This window comes from Hemiscyllium ocellatum, chromosome 7, assembly GCF_020745735.1.
Source record: "Hemiscyllium ocellatum isolate sHemOce1 chromosome 7, sHemOce1.pat.X.cur, whole genome shotgun sequence".
Taxonomy (NCBI): Eukaryota; Metazoa; Chordata; class Chondrichthyes; order Orectolobiformes; family Hemiscylliidae; genus Hemiscyllium; species Hemiscyllium ocellatum.
Window position 1 is genome coordinate 30,690,131 of NC_083407.1, and position 25,206 is coordinate 30,715,336.

Genomic DNA, 25,206 nt, shown 5'->3' on the forward strand with positions numbered 1-25,206 from the left:
AGCATTCTTGGGCAAACGGTGAATAATTTAACAAGTTTACATTCTGATTTGTAATTTTTCAACAAAGACATCAATATGATTAGTTTTACAAAACCACCTGTCTGTTGAGGTGTGTGGGAAAGGTTGGGGCATTCATTTTGGACTTAACGTTGTTGCTAGGCAATTTATCAATGAACGTTAAAGCACAGCTTTTGACATCTACATATCTGCCTACTTATGTAAATTCTTAACATTGGATAATTTGGAGTGAATCCAAGAAAAATTCATTTTTTTCAGCATTTCAAAAACTGTAAATAAAGGAATAAGGTAATTTTGAAATATTGAATTCCATGCGTGTGTACTCTTGTGTTTTGTAGGAAGGGTTTGGGTAAAATCAAATATTTATAGCAACACACCTCTACATTTAGGTGACATGAAAGCATGCAAAAAGGTGTGATTTATGTCTTAAATGTTCTGTAATATTTATGCTTACACTCAGTAATATTAATATCATATTTGTAGATCTTTAAACCTCAAGCACAGTTCAAGGGAGGTAGGCTTTGTCAGTCAGCAAGCACTAATTACCTGTCTTGAATTCTTCTTCATTGGATGTTGCTGAACCATCTTCTTGAACCTCTGCTGTTAGGTTTGGAGCATTTGTCTATACTTGCAGTAATGGTGAAATCCAAACCCGTCTCATTGTAATACTGGTTTCTAAGCAACTTTTATTCCAGTGGCTGGAGCTATTGATAATTGAGTTGCACAGTTTCTCATCAACATGACATGGATGTACATCTTGGGTTTGAAATTCAACTGAATGGATTCTATGTTCCTAAAGCAATGCCAGTTTAGCTCAGTTGATGCCACTCTTACTTGAAAAATAATGGTTGCGTGATCATACCTCAAACAGGATCTAAGCATATCAGTGAGGTAAGTATCTCAGTGGCATACTGATGGAACATTGCATCATCAGAAGTTCCATCTTTCCACTCAGCAGTTAAACCAAGGCTCTATCTCTATTTAATTGTTGTTATAGTTACTATAGACACCTGAACAAATACAGGGAGTTCTGTCAGTTTGTAACCAATATTTCTCTTTCAGCCAATATCACCAAAAACAGATTAACTGGTCATTTATTTTACTTTCTGTTTGTGGGTCCTTCACTATGTGGAATCTACTGCTGTTTCAGCTGAAATAACTGTGACCCCATTTCAAGACTCTTCATTGGTAGATAGTTAAAAATCACACAACACCTGGTTATAGTTCAACTGTTTTATTTGGAAGTACTAGCTTTCAGAACACTGCTCCTTCATCAGATTTTGGACTATAGCCTGGTATTGTATAACTTTTAACTTTGTACACCCCAGTCCAACACCGGCACCTCCAAGTCATCACTTCATTGGTAATGGTAGCTTCTATTGAATATTCTTGTTCAGACTCTTACTGGGAGTTTATATTCAAGTTTGTGCCCAGTGAGAGAAAAAAATCTCAGGGGATATATATTGGCATTGAAAAGTCTGCAGGGCACATTCACCATAATGTAACCAGGACTCCAAGCTTTAAATTATTAGGGTGCATCAAGTTTGTAATCCTTGTGTTTAGAAGGTTAATGTTTTTAAAATGATAATGACGTCTAATATTGTGGGCGGCGCGGTGGCACAGTGGTTAGCACTGCTGCCTCACAGCGCCTGAGACCCGGGTTCATTTCCCGACTCAGGCCACTGACTGTGTGGAGTTTGCACGTTCTCCCCGTGTCTGCGTGGGTTTCCTCTGGGTGCTCCGGTTTCCTCCCACAGTCCAAAAATGTGCGGGTCAGGTGAATTGGCCATGCTAAATTGCCCGTAGTGTTAGGTAAGCGGTAAATGTAGAGGTATGGGTGGGTTGCGCTTCGGCGGGTCGGTGTGGACTTGTTGGGCCGAAGGGCCTGTTTCCACACTGTAAGTAATCTAATCTAATAGGATTGCTACTGAGAAATTATTTCGTCGGCTGAGGGAAATGCAAAACAAAAGGGACAAATTTGAAAATTAAAGCTAGGGCAGTTACAACTGAAAACAGGAAACACTTTTTCCTCAGGACAACAGGTAGTGGAAATTTCTACCTCAAACATTTTTAGATGTTAAGGCAAGATTATATTTTCCAGACTGATGTAGATAGTTAAGACTATAAAGAGATATTCAATCAAGCTGGAAGAATTGTATTGAGTGCAGATCAGCCAAGACCTAATGGAATGGCCAAACAGATAGATGGGGGTATACTTTAATTTTACAATTTGGTCATGGTAAGTAGACAATAATGTGGTGCTGGAAAAGCACAGCAGGTCAGGCAGCATCTGAGGAGCAGGAGAATCATGTGGGGAATAAGCCTTGATCAAGAGTTTATGCCCAAAACATTGATTCTCCTGCTCCTCGGATGCTGCTCTTTTCTAGCACCACACTCTTGACTCAGATCTCCAGCCCTCACTTTCTTTAAGTAGGCAACAACGGCTTGGCCGGCATTTACTGCCTGTGTAGACCAAACGAAGTAAGGACAGCAGTTTTCATAGAATCCCTACAGTATGGAAACAGGCCCTTTAGCCCAACAAGTCCACATTGACCCTCCGAAGAGTAACCCAGCCAGACCTATTATCCTACATTTACCCCTGATTAATGCACCTAACAGATCCCTGAACACCATGGGCAATTCACCTAACCTGCATATCTTTGGATTGTGGGAGGAAACACTTGCATACACAGGGAGAATATGCAAACTCCACACAGACAGTCACTCGAGGCTGGAATTAAACCTGGGACCCTGGTGCTGTGAGGTAGCAGTGCTAGACACTGAGCCACCACGCCACCCTAAAGAATAGCTCCTTTTTCTCAAGAATATTAACAAAGAAGGTGAGTTTTTTCAACAATCAAAAGTCAGGTCCACATTTTATTGAATTCAAATTTCGGCATTTCCAGTGTTTGGATTCAGCCCATGTATCCAATGCATTAGTCTGGGGCTCCAGATCATTTGTCCAGTGATGTTACCATAATGCGACCAGCTTTTTATTTGTTATTCCCTGCAATGTTCTGAAGATGTGTGCAATATTTTGTAATTCACCTACTTACTATAAATACAATTGGAGATTTCAAACATGAAATGAAAGTGAGTAATATATACCATTATATTCAGTCATGTCAGAGTTTGTAAGATGGATAAAGCATTGATGAATTTAAAGTTGCAACTTAAAATAAAATCACCTACCCTGAGTCTAGAAATTATTCTATATCCAATGATCAAAAAACATTAATGTATTTTGAATTTCTCAATTATGAAATATGATGCTATGGGTTGAATTTTCCTATTTATTTTGAAAGTTTTTTGGAAGCGTGAGATTCATGATGGCAAGTCAACTTTTCTCCAACAATCTTCTGCTCATTAATTTTGCAATGGGACTCTCCGGTACCCATCTGATGGAATCATGCAGCAAGAGAGGCAGAAGTGATTATCACTTCGAGGACTTTGTGACAATCATGCTGCTGGCACTAAATTTAAACCCCAGCTCTACAGAACTTCAGATGCTGAAAGCCAGGAACTGGCCTTTATACACTGCTGCTCTCATATTTTTACCAAGGACATGTCCAAGAAAGGGAAATGAGCACCTTGTTCTGCTGACAGAGACCAGGATGTGCTCATAGACTGGATAGTGAAAAGAAGGGCCATTCTGTTCCCTGCCAAACAGCAAACCAGGGGTAGCCAATATGGGTGGAGAAGTGACCCAGGGCAATGCAATACCCAGGGTTAATTACAATCCTCAAGAGTGTGAGAAAATAGTTAATGGTGTTCTACTCCATGAGTGTAAGTGTAATTTCCTTTGTGCAATATAGTATAAAGGACAAGGATGTTTCCAAGACTGTCAATGTGCAAGCATCTCACCAAAACTTATGGACTTCAACTGTCACTGTTATTTGTCAGCACTCACCCATCTCAACCTGCCAAAGTACTGATCCGTTCTGCCCTTTGTGCTTCCTACTCACTCACTGGAAACACCTTACCACCTGTCCTACTCCTCTCTCTTACTTTAGATTAGACTTACAGTGTGGAAACAGGCCCTTCGGCCCAACAAGTCCACACCAACCCGCCGAAGCGAAACCCACCCATACCCCTACATTACCCCTTACCTAACACTACGGGCAATTTAGCATGGCCAATTCACCTGACCCGCACATCTTTGGACTGTGGGAGGAAACCGGAGCACCCGGAGGAAACCCACGCAGACACGGGGAGAACGTGCAAACTCCACACAGTCAGTCGCCTGAGTCGGGAATTGAACCCGGGTCTTCAGGCGCTGTGAGGCAGCAGTGCTAACCACTGTGCCACCGTGCCGCCCTCATCACCACTCATGACTTTTTCTTCCATCTCGATCATACTCAATCTCTCTTTTTGTGTCATTGCAGGAAAAATGTCTCATTATCAAAATAGGAAGATGGCAAAGACTGATGGCAAGATGATTGATATTAGGCAGTAGGTCCATGGCAGATGCCATCTCTCTGGCTCTACACTCATCCCAGGAACATTTGGACAACAAGGATACCTGCGTGAGGCTTCTACTTATTGATGGCAGCTTCAACACCATAATTCCAAACAAACTCATCTCCAATCTCTGGGACCAATGTCTCTGGCCTCCACTCTGTAAATAGATTTGTGACTCCCTGACTGAAAGACTGCAGTCAGTAAGGATAGGCAACAACACCTCCATGATAATCCTCAACACTGCTGCCTGCAACTCAGCCCCTGCTATGTTCCTTACACACATGACTGAGAGGCCAAATTCCATACCAACTCCATTTATAAGTTTGCTGACAACACCACCATTGTAGGTTAGATCTCAAATAACAATGCAATGAAGTACAGCACAGAGGTAAAGTGCTTAGTGGCATGGTATAAGTACAACAATCTCTCCATCAATGTCAGCAAAACAAAAGAGTTGATCATTGACGTTAGGAGTGGAGTGGAGGGCATGCCCTTCTTTGTGGAGAAAGTGAGGGCTGCAGATGCTGGGACATGCCCTTCTTTGCATCAATGTTGCTGAGGTGGAGACAGCCTAAAGCAACAAGTTCTAGTTGTGGCAATCACCAACAATCTGTCCTGGTCCACCCATGTTGACACTACATTCAGTAAAGCACAACAGCTCTACTTCCTCAGGAAGCTAAGGAAATCCAGCATGTCCAAAAAGACTCTTCCAAGCTGCACCAAAGAAAGAATTCAACGTGGTGTGGAAACTGATTTTCCAAGGAATGCAAGAAACTACAGAGGCGTGAACATAGCCCAGATCATCTTGCAAACCAGCCTCCCATCAATTGTCCTTGTCTTTATTTCCTGCGGTAAGGAGAAAGAAACCAGCATAATCAAAGACCTCTCTCTCCCTGGTTATACTCTCTTCCACCATTTTCCATCAGGCAGAAGATATCAAAGTTTGAATACATGGATGAACAGATACAAAAACAGCTCACTTCCAGCTGTTATCGACTCTAGAATAGACCTCTTAAATGTTAATGGTGATCTCTCTCTGCATCTTCTCAGCAGCTTTCACACTGTATCCTGCATTCTGTTCTGTTACCCAAAAGCATTTGTACGGTATGATCTGTCTGTAAAGCATGTAAGTCATAGAGTCATAGAGATGTACAGCATGAAAATAGACCCTTTGATCCAACCCGTTCACGCAGACCAGATATCCCTACCCAATCTAGTCCCACCTGCCAGCACCCAGCCCATATAACTCCAAACCCTTCCTGTTCATGTATCCATCCAAATGTCTCTTAAATGTTGCAATTGTACCAGCCACCACCACATTCTCTGGCAGCTCATTCTATACACGTATCACCCTCTGTGTGAAAAAGTTGCCCCTTAGGTCTCTTCTATATCTTTCCCCTCTCACCCTAAACCTATGCCCTCTAGTTCTCGATCCCCTGACCCCAGGAAAAAGACTTTGTCTATTTATCCTATCCAAACCCCTCATTATTTTATAAATGAGGTTGTTTAGTACGTGTGTCCCAGAGATGTTCTCTGAAACATTCTGCAAGTTAGCATGCTGTCTCCCCAATTTAGAGAAGACCACATCAAGAGCAATGGACACAGTAGATGATGTGTTTGGAGGTGCAGGAAAATCTCTGCTGGACATGGAAGGATCCTTTGGGGGTGAGGGAAGAGTGTGGGTGCAGGTTTTACACCTTTTGAGGTGGCAAAGGAAGATGCTGGGAGTGGGGGATGTGGACTTAACGAGGGAGTCATGGAGGGAATGGTCTCTGTAGAACACAGATAAGGGTGGGGAGAGAAATATATTTCTGGTGGTGGGGTCTGATTGTAGGTGGTGGAAATAGCCGAGGATGGTGTGTTATATCTGGAGATTGGGGGGGGGGGGCGGTGTTGAAGGTGAGGACTAGGGGAGATCTGACTTTGTTGCAGTTGGAGGGGTGGGGTTCAGGGGCAGATGTGCGGGAAGTGGAGGAGATGCAGTGGAAGATATTGTTAACCACGTGGGACGCGACATTGTGGTCCTAGAAGTTGGAAGCTATCTGGGATGTTCTGGAGTGGAATTGATCCTCCTAGAAGCAGATACAGTGGAGATGGACGAATTGGGAGGAAGGGATAGCATTACTACAGGAAGGAAAGGTGGAAGGTGGGGTAGTCCAGGTAGTTGTGGATGTCGGTGGTTTTGAATTAAATGTCTGTGTTGAGTGGTTGGTAAAAATGGAAATAGAGAGGTCCAGGAAGGGGAGGGAGGTGTTGGAAATGGTCCAGATGAACTTGAAGTCAGGGTGGAAGGTGTTTGTGATGTTGATGAACTATTCAACCTCCACATGGGAGCACAAGATGGCACCGATACAGTCATAGATGTATCAGAGGAAAAGGTAGGGAATGGTGCCGATGTAACTGCGGAATATGGACCATTCCACATACCCGATGATGAGGCAGGCATAGCTGGGGCCCATGCAGGTGCCCATGGTTACCCCTTTTGTCTGGAGGAAGTGGGAGGATTCAAAAGAGAAATTGTTGAGAGTGAGAAATAGTGTGCTGGTGTAAGGGTACTGGTTGAGTCGGTGGGAGAGGAAGAAATGGAGGGCTTGGAGGCCTGAATACAGGGATTAAGTGTCCATGGTGAAGACGAGGCATCGTGGATCCGAAAATCATGGAGGAGATGGAGGACATGGGTGGTATCCCAAATATATGTGGGGTGATCTTGGACCAAGGGAGACAGGACATAAGACAACATTTTTCATTGTACCTCAGCACACATGACAATAATAAGTTAAATCAAATAAAATAAAGTGTAACATTCAGAATACAGAGAATCACCAAGGGCTTAATTGTGCTGTACTGTGTGCTAAAGCCCCATTAAAGCCAATGCTAACTCATTCTTAAGCTACTTATGCATTCAATGCTTTTATACCACTACTAATAGGATCCAGTGAATTCCCAGAAAGAAGAGGCTGCTGATCCTCAGCTCCACCTTTACCTCTGAGGAGGAAGCCATTCATTTCTCAGAAGATGCACCATCAAGGCTGTCACCTCACAACTAACAATAGAGACTTTCAACTCAGTGCATACTCTATCTAGATCAGATCCAGGAGCACAAGCTGTTAAGTATGTCAATGAAACACTTCCATAATTGGTTGAGGTAGAAATGATCCATTAATGAAAACATTCTCTATCTCTCAGCCAATCAAAATCCATTTGCCACCCAATCAGCACTTTCTTCTCTTGCAGTGTAAATATTAGTTTTCCCCCTGAATTGGTATTCTTGCGATTTGTCCTGATGAATGTGGGATGAAAACTTTAAAAAATATATATTCATTTACCGACTCTCTTTTTCACATTGTTCTCAGATGTAGATTCATATTGTGAATGCCTGGCTTAATATTGCCAGAGTGATGAGCTCTGAACAATATGAATACAAAATTGAAAAACAATGTGCCTTGCTGTGAATCGGACAGTTCTGATATATTGTGATATTACATGTTCCTGCAAAGAAAAATGTCAAAGATCAACACATTTATATTAAATACTGAGAAATTGCAATTGAAGAAATCATGTGGGAAGTTTGCACAAGGTCACTTCTTTACTGTGCACATACAAAGGCTTTCAAATTAACATTCTCTGCAGCCAATTAAAGTGGTTGGCTTGACAGTATGCATTTTATATTGCTTAGTTAATCTTTGAGATTCCTCCTAGTGTACTTTTCTCAGTTCATAAAGGCCTCCAGTGAAATACACTGATCCAGTTGTAACAATCCCAGCTGAGACATTGCCGAGTTATGCTGGTTATAGTTCCAGTGACTTCATGAATGGGCAGTGCCATTTGCAGCCCACTCTTTTCTAAGAAAACCCCGAGTCTCTGTTCACAGTATCACTCAAATGGAATATAAATGATGATCTTTGAAGTGTATGCTCAACATAAATCTTTCATTAACTATCAATGAATAATCAACAGTTTCAGAACAAAAATCATATAAACAAAACCAAGGGAGCTGTACATTGACAAATTTTGTAATTGCTTTCATATGTTTTCAGATAACGTTTCTATGAAGCAAGTCTAGTTGTCTTCATACTTTAAGGCAAGCTTATATATATCTTTGCTTGTTACATTTAAGGTTGAAATACTTAAGTTAAAGACTGTTTGACTTTAGTTAAGGAATGACTGCAATTGTGAATGGTTTCAGAAAATGTGACATGCAAGTGTTTACAGTGCATATGAAATATTACCTTTTTTTCATCTTGAATCAAAAAAAGCATGCAGTATGTGCAACAAGGTAAACGAATTTGTAGTTCAGACTGAAATTGGCAGGTATGATGAAGTATCTAAGAAATTTGGCTGCAAGTGGATCAGGACTGGGAACGAAATATATAAGGATACACATAAGGGAAAGACAACGGAATGAGGACATGCCACAACCCAAAGGACTAGCCACGTTACCATACATCAAGAACATTTCTGAACTGACAACCAGACTACTATGACCACTAGGACTCATAACAGCACACAAACCAACAGCCATTCTCAGACAACAACTCACCAGAACAAAGGACCCGATACCTAGCATGAGCAAAACCAACGTAGAATACAAGATCCCATGCAAGGACTGCTCAAAACACTACATAGGACAAACAGGAAGACAGCTAACGATCCGTATCCATGAACACCAACTAGCCACGAAACGACACGACCAGCCATCCTTAGTAGCCACACATGCAGATGACAAGCAACTTGAGTTTGACTGGGACAACACTACTATTATAGGACAAACCAAAGAGAGAACAGCCAGGGAATGCCGAGAGGCACGGCACTCATCCACAGATTCAATCAATAAGCACATCGACCTGGACTCAGTATACCGGCCACTGCAACGGACAGCTGGAACTGACAACCGGAAGCGGCAGAGACAAACCACTATAAATGCCAGAGGAAACATCACAGAAGCGCTTCACAGGAGGCTCCCAAGCACTGAGGATGTCACCTAGACAGGGGACGAAATGTCTGCAACTCAAATTCCCAGCTTGGCGAACAGAATCACAACAAGGATACACATCTTATTGAAAAGACAGGCAGATGGGTGGAGGGGGGCAGGGTTGCCTTGTCAGTAAGAAATGAAATTAAATTGATAGCAAGATGTGATAGAGAGTCATAAAGTGTAGATTTTGTGTGAGTAGAGTTGAGGAACTGCAAAGGAAGAAAGACCGTGATAGGGTTTGTTTATTGACCTCCTAGCAATTGTCAGGATGTTAGGAAGAAAATAAATCAAGAGATAGAAAAGGCATGTAAGAAAGATATTAATACAATAATCAGGGGAGACTTCAAAATGTAGGTGGACTGGGAATGAGATTGATAACGAATTTCAAGAAAAGGTATTTGTGGAATACCTATGAGATAGCTTTTTTGGAGCAGCTTGGGGCAGAACCCACTCAGGAATAAATAATTCTGAATTTACTAATATGTAATTAGGCAGACTTGATTAGGAAGTTTAAGATGAAGGAAATTCTGAGGAAGCAGTGACCATAACATGATAGAATTCATCATCAGTTTGAGAGGGACAAGCTGGAATCAGGTACTGGTATTATAATTGAATAAAGATAACTACAGCGTCATGAGGGAGGAACTGGCAAGTGTTGATTGGAAGGGGAGCCTAGCAGGGATGACGATGTCAAGGTTTCTGGAGGTAATTTGGGAGGCACCACAGAAATTCATCCAAGGAAGAAGAAGCATACTAAGAGGAGGATAAAGCAACAATGGTGGACAAAGGAACTGTGGGACAGTATAAAAGCAAAAGAAAAAGCATGCAATTTGGTGAAGATTAGTAGGAAACCAAAAGATTGGTAACCTTTTAAAAACCAGCTGAGGATAACTAAAAAAGCAAAAAGGGGGAAGGAGATGAAATATGAGAGCTAGCTAGTGACACAAAAGAAGATTTCAAGAGATTTTTAAGATACCTAAACGGCAAGAGAGAGGCAAGAGTGAACATTGGAATGCTGGAAAATGAAGCTGGAGAAGTAGTTATGGGGAACAAAGAAATGGCTGAGAAACTGAATAGATACTTTTCTTTAGTTTTCACAATGGAAGACACCGGCAGCATACCAGAACTTGGAGTCCGGGGTCAAAAGTAAGTAATATGAAGTAAGTCCTGCGGAAAGTGAAAGATCTGAAGATGGATAAATTACCCAGAGCAGATGGACGATACCCTAGAGTTCTGAAGGAGATAGATGAGGAGATTGTAGAGGTATTGGTGGTGATCTTCTAGAAATCCCTGGAGTTAGGGAATAATCTAGAGGACAGAAAAATGGCTAATGTCTTCTACTTCTCTTCCTTTAAGAAGAGAGGAAGAGCAGAAAACAGGAAACAATAGATTTTAGAGTTTATTATTAAAGAAGAGATTGCAGAGTACTTAAGGTTTCATGATAAAATAGGATGGAGTCAGCACAGCTTCATCAGGGGAAGGTCATGCCTAATAAATCTGTTAGAATTCTTTGAAGATGTAATGAATAAGTTAGATAAGGAGAGCCAGAGGACATGATCTATTTGGATTTCCAAAAGGACTTTGATAAGGTACGGCACAGGAGGCTGCTAAATAAGGTAAGAGCCCATAATTTTCTGGATCAGGTATTAGCATGGATAAATGATTGGCTAACTGGCAGAAGGCAGAGAGCAGGGCTAAAGGAATCTTTTTCAGAATGGCATCCCATGATGAGTGGAATTCCACAGAGGTCTACGCTGAGACCACAATTATTCATGTTATGCATTAACAATCTGGATGAAGGGACCAAGGGCAGCTTTGTTCTGTTTTCAGATGTTATATAAATAAGTGGGGAGACAGGTCGTGTTGAGGAAGCAGGATGGCTGCAGAAAGACTTGGACAGACTAAGAAAGTGGGCAAAGAATTGGCAGATGGAATGCAATGTGAGAAAATATCAGGTTATGTATTTGAATCTCTACATTATTTTCTAGATGGGAAAGGGCTTCAGAAATCTGAAGTACAAAGGGACTTGGGAGTCTGAGTTCAGAATTCTCTTCAGGTTAACATATAGGTTCAGTTGGCATTTGAAAGGCAAATACAATGTTAGCAATCATCGAGGCAGAGAGTCAAAGGGTTGTACAGCATGGAAACAAATTCTTTGGTCCAACTCATCCATGCCAACCAGATACCCTAAATTAATCTAGTCCCATTGGCCAGCATTTGGCCCTAATCTCTCTAAACCTTTTCTATTCATATATCCATCCTAATGCCTTATAAATGTTGTAATTGGACCAGCCTCAATCAAATCCTCTGGCTATTCATTCCAAAGACACACCAGCATGAAGAAGTTGCTCCATTGGTCCCTTTTAAATCTTGCCACTCTCACTTTAAACCTATGCCATCTAGCTTCCTACTCTCCCACCCCAGGGAAAAGACCTTGGCTGTTCACCCTCTCCATGCCCCCTCATGATTTTCTAAACCTCTATAAAGTCACCACTCAGCCTCCTACATTCCAGGAAAAATATCCCCAGCCTGTTCAGCCTCTCCCTATAAGATTATAACCTCCAACCCTGGTAACATTCTTGTAAACCTTTTCTGAACCCTTTCAAGTTTCACAACTTCCTTTGTATAGCAGGGAGACCAGACTTGCATGCAGCATTCCAATAGTGACCTAACCAATGTCCTATACGAGTGCAACATGATCTCCCAACTCCTATACTCAATGCACTGACCAAAAAGGCAAGCAAACCAAACTCCGTAACCCTGTCTACCTGGAATTCCACTTCCAAAGAACAATGAATCTGCACTCCAAGGTCTCTTTGTTAAGCTACTCTCCCCAGGACTTTACCATTAAGTATATAAGTCTTTTCCTGATATGCCTTTCCAAAATGCAGCAATTCAAATGTATCTAAATAAAGCTCCATCTGCCACTCCTCGGCTCATTGGCCCATCTGATAAAGGTCCCATTGTACTTTTGTATTTGGTTTTAACTGTAATTTTGGTGTCATCTGCAAACTTACTAACTATACCTCCTATGTTCACATCTAAATCATTTATATAAATGATGAAAAGCAGTGGATCCAGCGGTCAAAGTCCTCCAGTTTGAAAAGCAATCCTCCACCACCACCTTCTGTCATTCATCTTCAAGTCAGTTCTATATCTAAATGGCTAATTCTCCCTGTATTCCATATGATCTAACCTTGCTAACCAGTTTACCATAAGGAACCTTGTCAAATACCTCACCAAAGTCCATATAGATCATGTCCACACCCCTGCTGTCATCAATCCTCTTCATTACTTCCACAAAAAACTCAATCCCATGCACAAAGCCATGTTGACTACCAGTAATCATTTCTTGCCTTTCCAAATACATGTAAATCCTGTCCCTCAGGATTCCCTCCAACATCTTGCCCATCACTGATCATTTCAAGAAGTCTGGAATATAAGTTCAGAAATATACTGCTGAGACTGTTCTGATCAAGAACCATTGGACCTGAAACTTTAATTTTGCTTTCTTCCCACAGATGCTGTCAAACCTGCTGAGTTTCACCAGCAACTTCTATATTTGTTAAAAGGAAAACTCTTGCCTCTTCCCATGTGTTTTGAAATTAGTGCTCCTGTATCCTGGTGTGTAAATGGAGAGTTTTTGAGTTCTGATATTTTACTTTCATGATGAGACTTTGTACACATGTCTTGGTAATTTATTGTCTTGATAACTTGGCAGTCTAATTTCCAGGTGTTCCATTGAATTTAGGAAGTAAAATTGCAAATTTGTGTTGTCTGGTTAACTATCCTGGTAATTTGTGTCTACCATGCCTTTTTTTTAATTGATTTTCAGTAATGTGTTGTTTTGTGCCTGTATGCCTCTGTATGTGTACAAGCATTGACCTCATGCAAACATCTTACATGATTTCTTCAAGTCAGTGTTTAATATAGATGTGTTGATCTTTGACATTTTTCTATGAAGGAACATGTAGACCATAAAAGATAAGACCATAAAATATAGGAGCAGATTGTAGTATCACCATAACTCATAGTTGTCTTCTTCAGATCAAGGCACATAGTTTTTATTAATTTTGTATTTATATGTCGCTATCACTGTTAACTCCTCTAGCTCACAGCCTTTGAAATATTTGTGTGATTCTAATTCGGGTCTCCTAAACTCCTCCAGTTTTAACCATCCTGATATTGGCAGCTATTGCTACCCTAAACTCTTCCTGCCACCCTCTGTTTCTCTCACAGTGTCATACAGTCAAAGAGATGTACAGCACAGAAACAGACTACAGTTCAACTCATCTAAGCTGACCAGATAACCTAAAATAATCTCTCCCTCACTTTCCTCCTTTAAAACAGTCATTAAAATCTACCTATTTGATCAAGCTTTTGGTCATCTTTGCTAACATTTCCTAATAAAGCTGAGTGTCAAATTAATTTGTTTCGTTCAACTCCCTTGATGTAACTTGGGACATTTATATTGTTTAATGTTGCGATATAAAACATGTTTATTTATTTATTTAGTGAAATTGTACATCACTGGCTGGCCAACATTTATTGCCCATCCTGAGTTGCTCTTGAGAAGGTGATGGCGAGCAGTCCTTTTGAACCGTTGCAGTCCACCTGCTGTGGTTTGATCCACAATGCCCTTAAGGAGGAAATTCATGGATTTTAACCCAGTGGCAGTGAAGGAACTGCGATATATTTCCAAGTCAAGTTGGTGAGTGGCTTGGAAGAGAACTTGAAGGTGGTTGTGTTTTCATATATCTGCTGCCCTCCTCCTTTCAGATGGAGGTGATTGTGGGTATGAAAAGTGTTGTCTGAGGATCTTTGATGAATTTCTGTGGTGCACCTTGCTGATAGTACACACTGCTGCTACTGAGGGTCAATGGCAGAGGTAGTGGATGCTTGTGGATGTATTGCTGCTTTTTTCTGAATGGTGTCAAGCTTTTTGAGTATTGTCAGGGCTGCATCCATCCAGGCAAGTGGGGAACATTCCATCACACTCCTGATTTGTGCCGTTGTAAATGGTAGACAGGCTTTGGGCAGTCAAGAGGTGAGTTACTCACTGCAATATTCCGAGCCTCTGACCTACCCTTGTAATCATTGTGTTTATGTGATGAGTCCAGTTGAGGTTCTGGTCAATAATAACCCACAGGCTGTTGACAGTGGGGGATTCAGTGATGGTAACATCACTGAATGTCAAGGAGCAGTCATTATTGAATGTCAAGGAGCTGTCTCTTATTGGTGATCTTAGCAAGACTCACACACTTAATGGTAAGGTCCTAGGAAGTGTTGCTGAACAAAGAGACCTTGGAGTGCAGGTTCATAGCATCTTGAAAGTGGAGTCACAGTTAGGTAGGATAGTGAAGAAGGCGTTTGGTATGTTTTCCTTTATTGGTCAGAATATTGAGTACAGGAGTTGATAGATCATGTTGCGGCTATATAGGACATTGGTTAGGCCATTGTTGGAATATTGTGTGCAATTCTGCTCTCTTTCCTATCAGAAAGATGTTGTGAAACTTGAAAGCGTTCAGAAAAGATTTACAAGGATGTTGCCAGGTTGGAGGATTTGAGCTGTCGGGAGAGGTTGAATAGGCCAGGGCTGTTTTCCATGGAGCATTGGAGGCTGAGGGTGACCTTATAGAGGTTTATAAAATCAAGAGGGGCATGGATAGGGCAAATAGACAAAGTATTTTCCCTGAGTGGGATGTCCAGAATTAAAGGACATAGGTTTAGGGTGGGAGGGGAAAGATATAAAAGAGACCTAAGGGGCAACTTTTTCTTGCAGAGAGTGATATGTATATGGATTGAGCTGCCACAGAAAGTGGTGGAGGCTAGTACAATTGCAACATTTAAAAGGCATCTGGATGGGTATATGAATAGGAAGGGTTTGGAGGGATATGGGCCAGGTGCTGGCAGGTGGGACTAGATTAGGTTGTGATATCTGGTCGGCATGAACGGGTTGGACCGAAGGATCTGTTTCCGTGCTGTACATCTCTATGACTCTATGATGGTCAAAGTTTAGTTAAGAGTGGTGCTGGAAAAGCACAGCAAGTTAGGCAACATCTGAGGAACAGGAAAATTGACATTTTGGGCAAAAGCCCTTGATCAGGAATAGAGGCAGGTAGCCTCCAGGGTGGAGAGATAAAACCTGCTCCTCGGATGCTGCCTGACCTGGTGTGCTTTTCCAGTACCACTCTGATCTAAACTCTGGTTTCCAGCATCTGCAATCCTCACTTTTGCCTCAATGATGGTCAAGGCCTAGCATTTACATGACGCAAATATTTCTTGCCATTTGTCAGCCCAGGTCTAGCTATCGTCCACATCCGGTTGCACTTGGACATGGAGTGCTTCAGTATCTTGTTTTCTTCCCATGCTATTTTGAAGACTGTTTTTCTTTCTCATCTCCTTTTTGCATATTGATAACCGCATGCCTTGGCATACCCACATTGTAAAGAGTATGCCCCACAAATCAATGAATTATGGTTGTAGTGAGTTAGCATGTTTTTCATTTTTGTGTGCTGTCTCTGTAATATTTGACCTACACTGCTGGTGACAGCAATGTGAAAAAGAGAGCCAAATGCATACTTTTCTGCCTGTCAGTGCGCACCATGACAACCACAAGTTGTCAATTGCACCTACTCATGGTGACACATGCAACTAGGTCCAACACAGCCCTAAACTAAAGGTTCATCAGGGGAATACAAAGAAGATTTGGCATCTAGCCACGCAGTATGCAGGTCCATCAGCATATGGACATGTCTTGGCCCGCATGAACCAAACTCCCAGTTATGGGAAACAACTCTATTGCCTGAATACCTTGGAAGGTTTCAAGCCTAAGGGAGTGAACTCTTACAAAAAAACCTGGATGGGAGCCCAAAGGCAGACTGATGTCTCAATATGTCAACTTTCCAGCAATTCCTGAACCAATGCAATGGCTCTGCATAACGTTTCACATTCCTTTGGGCTCAACCAGGGACATTAAGAGGGGGACCGTGGTGTTTGAGCAGCCGAGGGTGTTCCACTAATTTTATTCATATCTGCCCCAGGAGTGGACACTCCAGTTAAACTGCAGACAATGAACACAATGCAAGGAAACCTATTATGAGTGAGACTCGGTGCCACGGGGATGCCTCTGATGGTAGAATGGACCATCACATCCCAAATGTCAGCTACCCTTAAGTTGGGTAGCACCCCCATCAGCTATTAACTTACTGACCTACCACAGTTCATCTGCTTCAATGAATACTTGGAGCTTATTGTCTGTGCTCAAGAAATGGACTGAAACCATCATACCAAACAAATGGAAAGAATGAAGATGCTAACTCTTCAACTGTCAAGCTGGAACATCATAGCCATGTGTATGGCATTGGTAGATGACTTATAGCTGGTTGATAGCAGACATAGTTACCATGGCACTGACTATCTGACCTTTCTCTCACATGTAGTAAGGTGAGGTTTCAACCCTTCTAATGTCCTGCAGAACAGAGAACGTTATTGGCATGTATAAAGAGATCAAAAAAGCAACAGGTCAATCATCAGGAGAAATCATCACTGACTAAAATAAACAGTTAGAGGGAACACCACCTTGAGTTATAGACTAAGGAGAACATAATCATCAAGGAAAGCACTGTATTTATTGTGCGCACAGTGGGAAAGCTAGAAAAGCTATTGACTGACATATTATGGCCAAAGTTTCAGGTGCTGATGTGAAACTACCAGTACACATCCATCATGGGAAATCAAAATGTGGCATCTCACAAATCTCCCTGTCCCTGCTGCAGTAAGGGGAGAGTATCCCAGCATAAGTGTGACTCTGTAGTAATTGCAGACACCTTAGTAATTACAACAACTGTTGTGGCACCTCCCTTCCAAGGCACAGTGGTATAGGTATTTGCCCTTATCAGATTGCAAAGATGTGGCTGAAGGAATCTATTCTGAAACCAAGTATTGTTTCAGAACTGGAGGATCCACAATCAATATGACCCTCTCAGTCTGGCAGATGTTAGACAAATGTTGTGAACAAAAGAGATCACAATATACTCTACTCACTAATGCCACACTAAAATTCCGTAATGAGGAACACACGAAGTGACAAATGGACAGATTCACTCATGCTATTAAAAAGTTTGGTTTGATCATCAGCATGAATAATGTCTTGGATCAGAAGAATGCCATGCAACCATCTATTAGCACTGAATATGTGAGACTGGAGGTTGTTGATAGCTTCAAATATCTGGCCCCACAATCACCGCAACCTCTCACTTGATGCTGAATTCAACAACACACAAAAACAAAAACCGCACCCGTCATGTACAACTTGAACAAAAATGGGTAGAACAACAGCAATGTGACTGAAAACACCAAACTTTGAGTGTACCGAACCTGTATCCAGCACACTCCTCTACCATGGTGAGACTTGGACAGTCTATCATTAGCAGGAGAAAGGACAAAACAATTTCCAACTTCATGATCTCAGCCATACCAGGGCATCTGTTGGCAGGATAGGATCTGCAGCTCAGAGGTTCTGGAGTATGCTAACCCCATTAGCAAACACCCAATTCTAGGCCAACAATGTCTGAGTTGACTCAAATAGTCTTATCAAACTGATGACCACTGCATACTAAAAGACTTTGCATTGAGTGAATTAGCCACTGGGCCAAGATCTCCTATGCATCCATATCTCCACTGCAAGGACAATTGCAAGCAAAATATGGACATTGACATTGACACTGAAGAGGCAGTGATCTGACAGAGCTGTGACTTCTGGAGACTGATTATTTGGAAAGACTTAGGAAGAGCTGAGTAGAACCGAAAAGACCAGTTGGCTAAGAAGAGGGCACTGAGAAAACAGATGCTCACAAAGCTTACAGGTTGGCAGCCCACTATCTTTTTCTGTGGCATGTCAGAGCAGAATTCTTGAGCTTCACTAGGTGATGCGAAACACAGTGTTGATGCCCACAGTACAAACCATCATCTTCTAAGATCGCAGGCTCCTGCAAGAATTATACAAAATACAAACAGTCTAGAGCAGTCTAGAAGCAAGTTATTTGACCCATCTGGTCCACAGTAGGATATATACTCCACAAACATCTCTTCCCAACCCTCTTCATCTAATCCTTAAATCGATACAATTCATCTTCTCAGGTACCAATTCTTTGTATTAAGAATGTCATTATTTAATATGAGTCGTACATCTAGTGTTGTAACATGTCATACCCCCGCCTGTTATTCTGCAACACATTCATTCTAAATGCACCAACCTGCTAATAATTTCATTTTCTGGTTGAATATTTCCAAATTAAATTAATCAAATGAATGTGTTAAGTGTACTGATTGCTCTTAACACCTCAGCCCGCACTTCTGTGAAGGGCATTTTTGATGATCTGGTTGTAAAATGTGGCGACAGATGTGACAGTCTGTTAGGAACATGCAGATCATCCAATGACTATTCACAACCCTTAAAGGTTATTGACTTTTTAAGAAATCTTTACAGATCTGAAAAAAAGTGATATGGTAATGCCAGATGCCAAACTGTTAAAATAATTTGCAGGAAATGATACTGCAACAACCGTTTATTAATGCTCTACATGGCACTTCATAAAACTTTTCTGATCTATGTAGAGTCTGCTTTGAAATCTATAGCAGAAAGATGATTTAATCTATAATTAGTGGCAAATTAAAATGTTGCAACTTAATAGCTTGGCAGAATTTTGAAACAAATGATCAAAGCGGATTTGAAATATGCTGTCTCTTGTTAAAAAACACACTGAAAAGCTGGAGTCTTTCAGGTTTTTGGCTTATTGTTTAGGTCACCTTTTAAACAATTACTTCATTTCCTAAATACAATTTCATGAGAAACACGACTTTTTTAAATTTGAGTATTCTTCAAAAGAGAAATTCTTGCATAATCTCACAAATTGGACCTGCCTCGTCATGTTACGTTGTCCATTTCAGAGGGCAGACAGGTGACCTCTTTTCCTGCTTTTATCCCTCAATGTTGCCCGTGAGCTGGCCTCAGAAAGCTATGTGAGAAAAAAACTCGTGATGATGACTTCCATCCAACAGCTTCTCCAATCTGACCGTATTCTTGTATAACATTAATTCATGCTCAAAATGGCTAACGCACTATATAATCTATGGTCTGCATTCACAAGCACCACAAGCATTCAGCATTTTGTGTCCACAGGCCCCACTGCTATTCCTGATATGCTCAAATAGCATTTGTACCAAATCCAATGCTACTTACGCAACCTGATTATATAAATAACTCCAAATTATTTTACAGGTGTATCAAATACATACCATAAAATACTGGTGAAAGGAAACTTGACTTAACCAATAGCAAGACTTTGAAGTGGATGAAATGAAGCCAATATATTGTATTATGAGGGTAAAATATTTAACTTTTAAAAAAATGTACTTTGAATAACCAAAAAGTTGCTAACGGTGACTTTTGAAATCACTATTATACATGAGTGAATATATTATTGATGTGCATCAGCCTGAACAGATATTATCTGCTGGCATAGAATGCATTTACAACTCACATGAACAATTAGAATCCTACACATGTGTGCTTTTTCAGAGAACTAGATTATAAGTTTAGACTTGTTATCCTACATATCTTCAAGTCACAATAATGGTACTGATGTTTATACAAATATTGGGGTGGTTTTCACAAGAAAGGAAAGGAAACTTCAAATTCAAGTGGTCACAAAGTTTCTGAGACCAACTCAAAACATCTGTAGTAGAGAACAATGACACCTCGAGTTTTTCTTGGCTCTGTAGCATGCTCAACCCAATCCAGGACTTGAGATATAACCTCAGTGTGCCGCAAAGGAAATGGTGCATGTGAACTGGTATCGGCATACTTGTCTAACCACGTGAAACAGAAGCAAAAGTAGACTATTTAGCTCCTTGACCCTGTTCCACCTTTTGCTAAGATCATGGCTGATCTGGTTGTGGTTAAAATCCCACAATCACACCAACCCCTGATAACCTTTGCTTCTGTATCGGACAGATTCTATCCTCTCCATTTACTACCTAGTGAAGTCACATGCAAGGTGAGCATGGAGAGAGAAATATCACACAGGATGATAGCTTGCTTGATATGAGCCCAACTGCTACAGCATTTTAGATCTGAAATGAAGCCCTACTCTGCAAGAGATGATATTAGACTTATGCTGCAAGACAACAGTTATCTTTTACAGCTGCTTTTTTGTCTATCCCAATTCACATAATGTATCATGTACAGCTTCCATGTTAATTATTTATTTATATGACATCCTGTGTACATAACTGCTTTCTTATAAAATTATTTGTCAGGTAAAAAATGCTTTTGTCATTTGGAAAAAAAATCTGATTACTTGCTTATATTTAGAATATTTTTAATAGAACAATGTTCAATAGAACTTTTTTTTGTTATTTAAATGATTAGTCCCTTCCTCTCATTACTGATGTTGTGCTGAGAGTTTACTTGCTCTGATGTAGTCATAGGCCATGTTCTAATCGAAATACAAAAGCTATGTTCCTTAACATATATATTTACATTTTTGTAATTAATGACTTGGTATCAAGTTCTAATGAAAGCATACTGGATAAAGCTGGGATTAGACAAAGGGGTGGACAAAATGCACAGCGTGGAAATCGATTCTTCCCGGATCACTGACTGACTCCCCAGGTCTCTACTTATTTGGATCTGGTGGCAACAAATTCTACAATTTGTAAGCTGAAGTGGTATCCCATTCCAAAGTTCTGACTCTAATGACATATGAACTAATATGCTTTACATCAACAAAAAGTGTATCACAATTTGCTTAGTTTGAAAATCAGTTGAAATCTTAGACGTAATTATGCCAAGTGAAATTATTATTGAATATTCAAATCATCTGAAATGATTAAGTTGTGTTCTTCTTTTCAAACAGGCCTGCTTTGTGAGAAATTATTTCCAGTTTGTCCCATAGCCCTTCCGTGTTGATTAATTATTTTGAAGTGTAGTCACTCTAATGCAGGGACACGTGTAAGCAATTGCCAAACAGCGGCAGCCGATGGACTGAACCAGGAATAAAGCCCAGCTATTCTGTTTTGTTGGGCTATGCTGAGGCATAAATTTTCACCAAGCCTTTGGGCAATTCCATTCTCTTCAGCAAACAGTGCCACCTGAATAAGCAGACCTCAATTTACCTTAAATAAAAACAGAAGGTGTTGGAAATACTCAGCAGAGATAATGGCCAGGACTTCACCAGCGCCTTGGAAACAATTGGTGAAACAGGAAAACTGGCAAAGAGATATGGGATGAGCCTGACATGATTCTGCATGAGCCTGACATTTTGTTAGCAACAGCAGATTATTTCATCTGTTGGGAGCCCAACTTAACTGGACAACTCAGTCCCATTCCCATATCTCATCAGACGCCTTTGTCTTCATTGTCTGATGAAACCTGGCTTTCTCCCATTGTGTTCTGAATGGATGGGAAGCTCTCCTTTTTGATAATACTATGACCCACAGTGGAGCCACCCCTGTAACAATGGATCGTAAAGGCTCTGCTTCTGCTTCATGACCATCACTCCGGGCCCCAGAACTCTGGAGTCCAAGGCCTGCCTGGTTGCACTTTCCCCACTCCACCACTCCCATTTTGATATTTCCCAGCCCTTGCAGCTGTGACCTTAATCATAACCACTGGCAGTGGTAGTGCTGCAAAGTTGCAAAGTGGCCAGCCTCTTTGAGTGACAGACCCTGGAGGCTGGCCCTCCATCCTTACTGTGATGGATAGCACCAGAAATGAGCCTTCAAGAACAAAGAACAATACAGCACAAGAACAGGCTCTTGGCCCATGAAGACTGCGCTGACATAAGATGCTTTTCTAAACTTAAAATCTTTTTTGCATCTGCATTGTTTGCAATCCTAAATTCCCTGTTGATTCTTATTTCTATAAAGATGCACTTAAATGTTGCCATTGGCACTGAAGAAGATTAAATAACTAATACCCTCCAAACCAGACAACGTCCTGGCAAACTGTTTCCAAAGCCTCCACATTGTTTGGGTCATGTAACAACTGGAACTATACACTCTCCTGAGGGTCCTGAATGAAATAGGTATCTGCTCCCGGCACAAAACCCATCCCAAGGTTGATAATCTCTGGTTAGGTACCGATCTGAAACACGGGATGGAACCTTCTGCTCTTAAAGTTGTGAGTTTGGAGGGATTAATTAAGAGCACTTAATTAAAAGGGCTGGGAATGCTTCCACCCCTATTCTTTACCATTCCATTAGCATTGTTCGACTTTCCTGCCCAGTCAAAGCCCTTTAGCAGCCAATTAAACATGAGCATCATGCAGGCAAGTTCTCACCTTGGAGGGTGGGTGCAGGGTGTGTGGAGAGCTCTCAGTCAAAGTCAATCAATGTCTTATTGACAGACTGGACATCCAATGGGGAACTGCTGGAAGGCATACACCAGCCCTTGTTTCAAATCCTTCTGCCACGCAATCCTCGCAACCCCTAACCCAACAGCCCCCTATTCTATCATTTATCTTTGCCTTGATTCTTCCATGATCCTCAGATTTCCTGACTGGCATATTGTTTGATTGGCCTTCCCTGTAAGAAGCAACATGTTTATGTTTTTCACCAGCTCTCAAGCCAGCAGGCAAACCCCTGATGTCTCAATACGATTCTGCCAATTAACTCTGTTTCTGCCTTTCAGCTGTTGCCAGACCTGTTGAGCATTTTCAGCACTTTGCAGTTTCACATCAGACTTCCAGCATCTATATTATTTTTCCTTTCTCTCTCTAAAACATCCCATCTCACACCTCTTGTCAATGCAGCAAGCTCTCCGTACGGTCCTGGAGTATCTTCCTACATCATATGCTCAATTTTCTAAAGTGGCGCTTTAATCCAAAACTTTCTGGGATACAGACAAGCATAACAATTAGAAAAGGCTGTGCAGTTTATTAATATCTCTAACAATCAATATAAAAACCTTCCATATAAGTAGTCAGCTTGCTGCAACTTCATGAAACCATAGGATCTTGGCAAATATAACCCATGAAAATCTAATAAATGTGACTGCAGTACCATAAAATCAGAATCGCAAAATGGCTTGTGCAAAATATAGATTCAGGTTGACACTTACATTAAGCTTACACTTAATTAACTTTCCTCAGTTGCCAAAGACCTTATTTCAGCCCCCAATAAATCAGCGTGTTTGGCCATGTCTTCAAGAGGTGCAAAGAAAGTGCTACATTTAGCTGTAGGCTTCATGACTCTGACATCAGGACCTGATGGGGTTCCTGAGCCTGTGCTTGCCAGCAGCAAGACCATCTTTTTCAGGAAACAGTCTCCTAATTGCCTGACTCTGCATTTAACATCCCAATAAGGATAAGCTCTCAATCCTTGCTGTCACTATCAGATCAGAGAGGGAGTTACAGCTGAGGCAAGACAGAGGCACCCTTACTGGGCTGCACAGCAGTGTGGAGCTAAGCATAATCTAGGCTGACAAGTCCATAGGACTTTAGCTGGATCAGGCTCAGACACAATTACAGCCTTTACAGCCTATAGTCCTATTACTGGAGTATGAGGTTTTTGGTGAATGACACCTGTTGCAGGGAGGCCACCTGTGGTCTCCACATGCTGTAAGTGTCCATTCGCTGGAGGCAAAATGTCAGTGAGGATGTAAAATTGGTCGTAACTAGAGTTCTAATGCCATGAGCACTGATTATAACCTCAGATCGACTATGGACATATTGAACTTTATTTGTAACATGTGTTTTTTTTAATAAAGGACAAACAGCCAAACATTTACTGCTGTTGTGAACTCAGGGACTGCATGGAGAAAGAGTCTCTGGAATTTCACACACGATAAGTTTCAAAGAAACTTTAAAGGGAGAAAATGCACAACAACCTGAATTTGTAATCTCTTGGGAGCATCTCAATGAACATAATGGTTAAAATAGACAACAATCTGAGCAAGAGATATATTTATGGTTTGCCCTTTTCAAGAATACACCGAGACAGAAATTAAAAGTGAGCTACAGCCTTGGTCTGTGCGTGCTGGTTTCTTGGCATCCAATTGTGAAGACTACTGTGCTCTAAGTGCCACAGTTCTGAGATTAGGCATTTAAAAAGCCATGCACCATAAGTAAAGCATAGGGAAAGGATTCTCTATCACCCTGATTCTTGCCAGTCAGCCACTGCCAAAATGAATCAGCCAAAAGAGTTCAATCAACCTATAAAGCCAAGAATCTCAAAATGAACTGCTCTACAATACCAGCGTTCATGCTCCTGACCTTCACAGCAAGTCACAATGGTCAAGTCTACACTCTTTAAAAAATCAGGAACTGATCCTTTTATTTTTATTTTTATCTCATTGGACTCACCTCTTCTTTCTGCTCTATCTGGATGAGTAATTTATCATTATTTATATTTGTGTTTGATCATTTAAAAATGTACTCTCTTTATTAATTAAATAAAGCCTGGTTAAATTTAGCTCTGAGAGAAAGAGAAGAGATCCTTCTGAAATTAACTGTGCTACAACCAACTGAGCAGTTGGGTCAATAATCAAGGGAAGCCGCGTCATCCTTCCTCACCTGGAAACTAAATGTTTCACAATAACTCATCTGGAATCATGACAAATTGAGGAACTTCATCTAGAGACTTGTCAGGATTCCTATTCATCTTAATTGGCTATCTGCTTTTGTAGAGTGGGCAGGTGATCATGTTCCCATCCCAGTCCTGGGAATTCTGTCTTACAGTAGGAGTGTT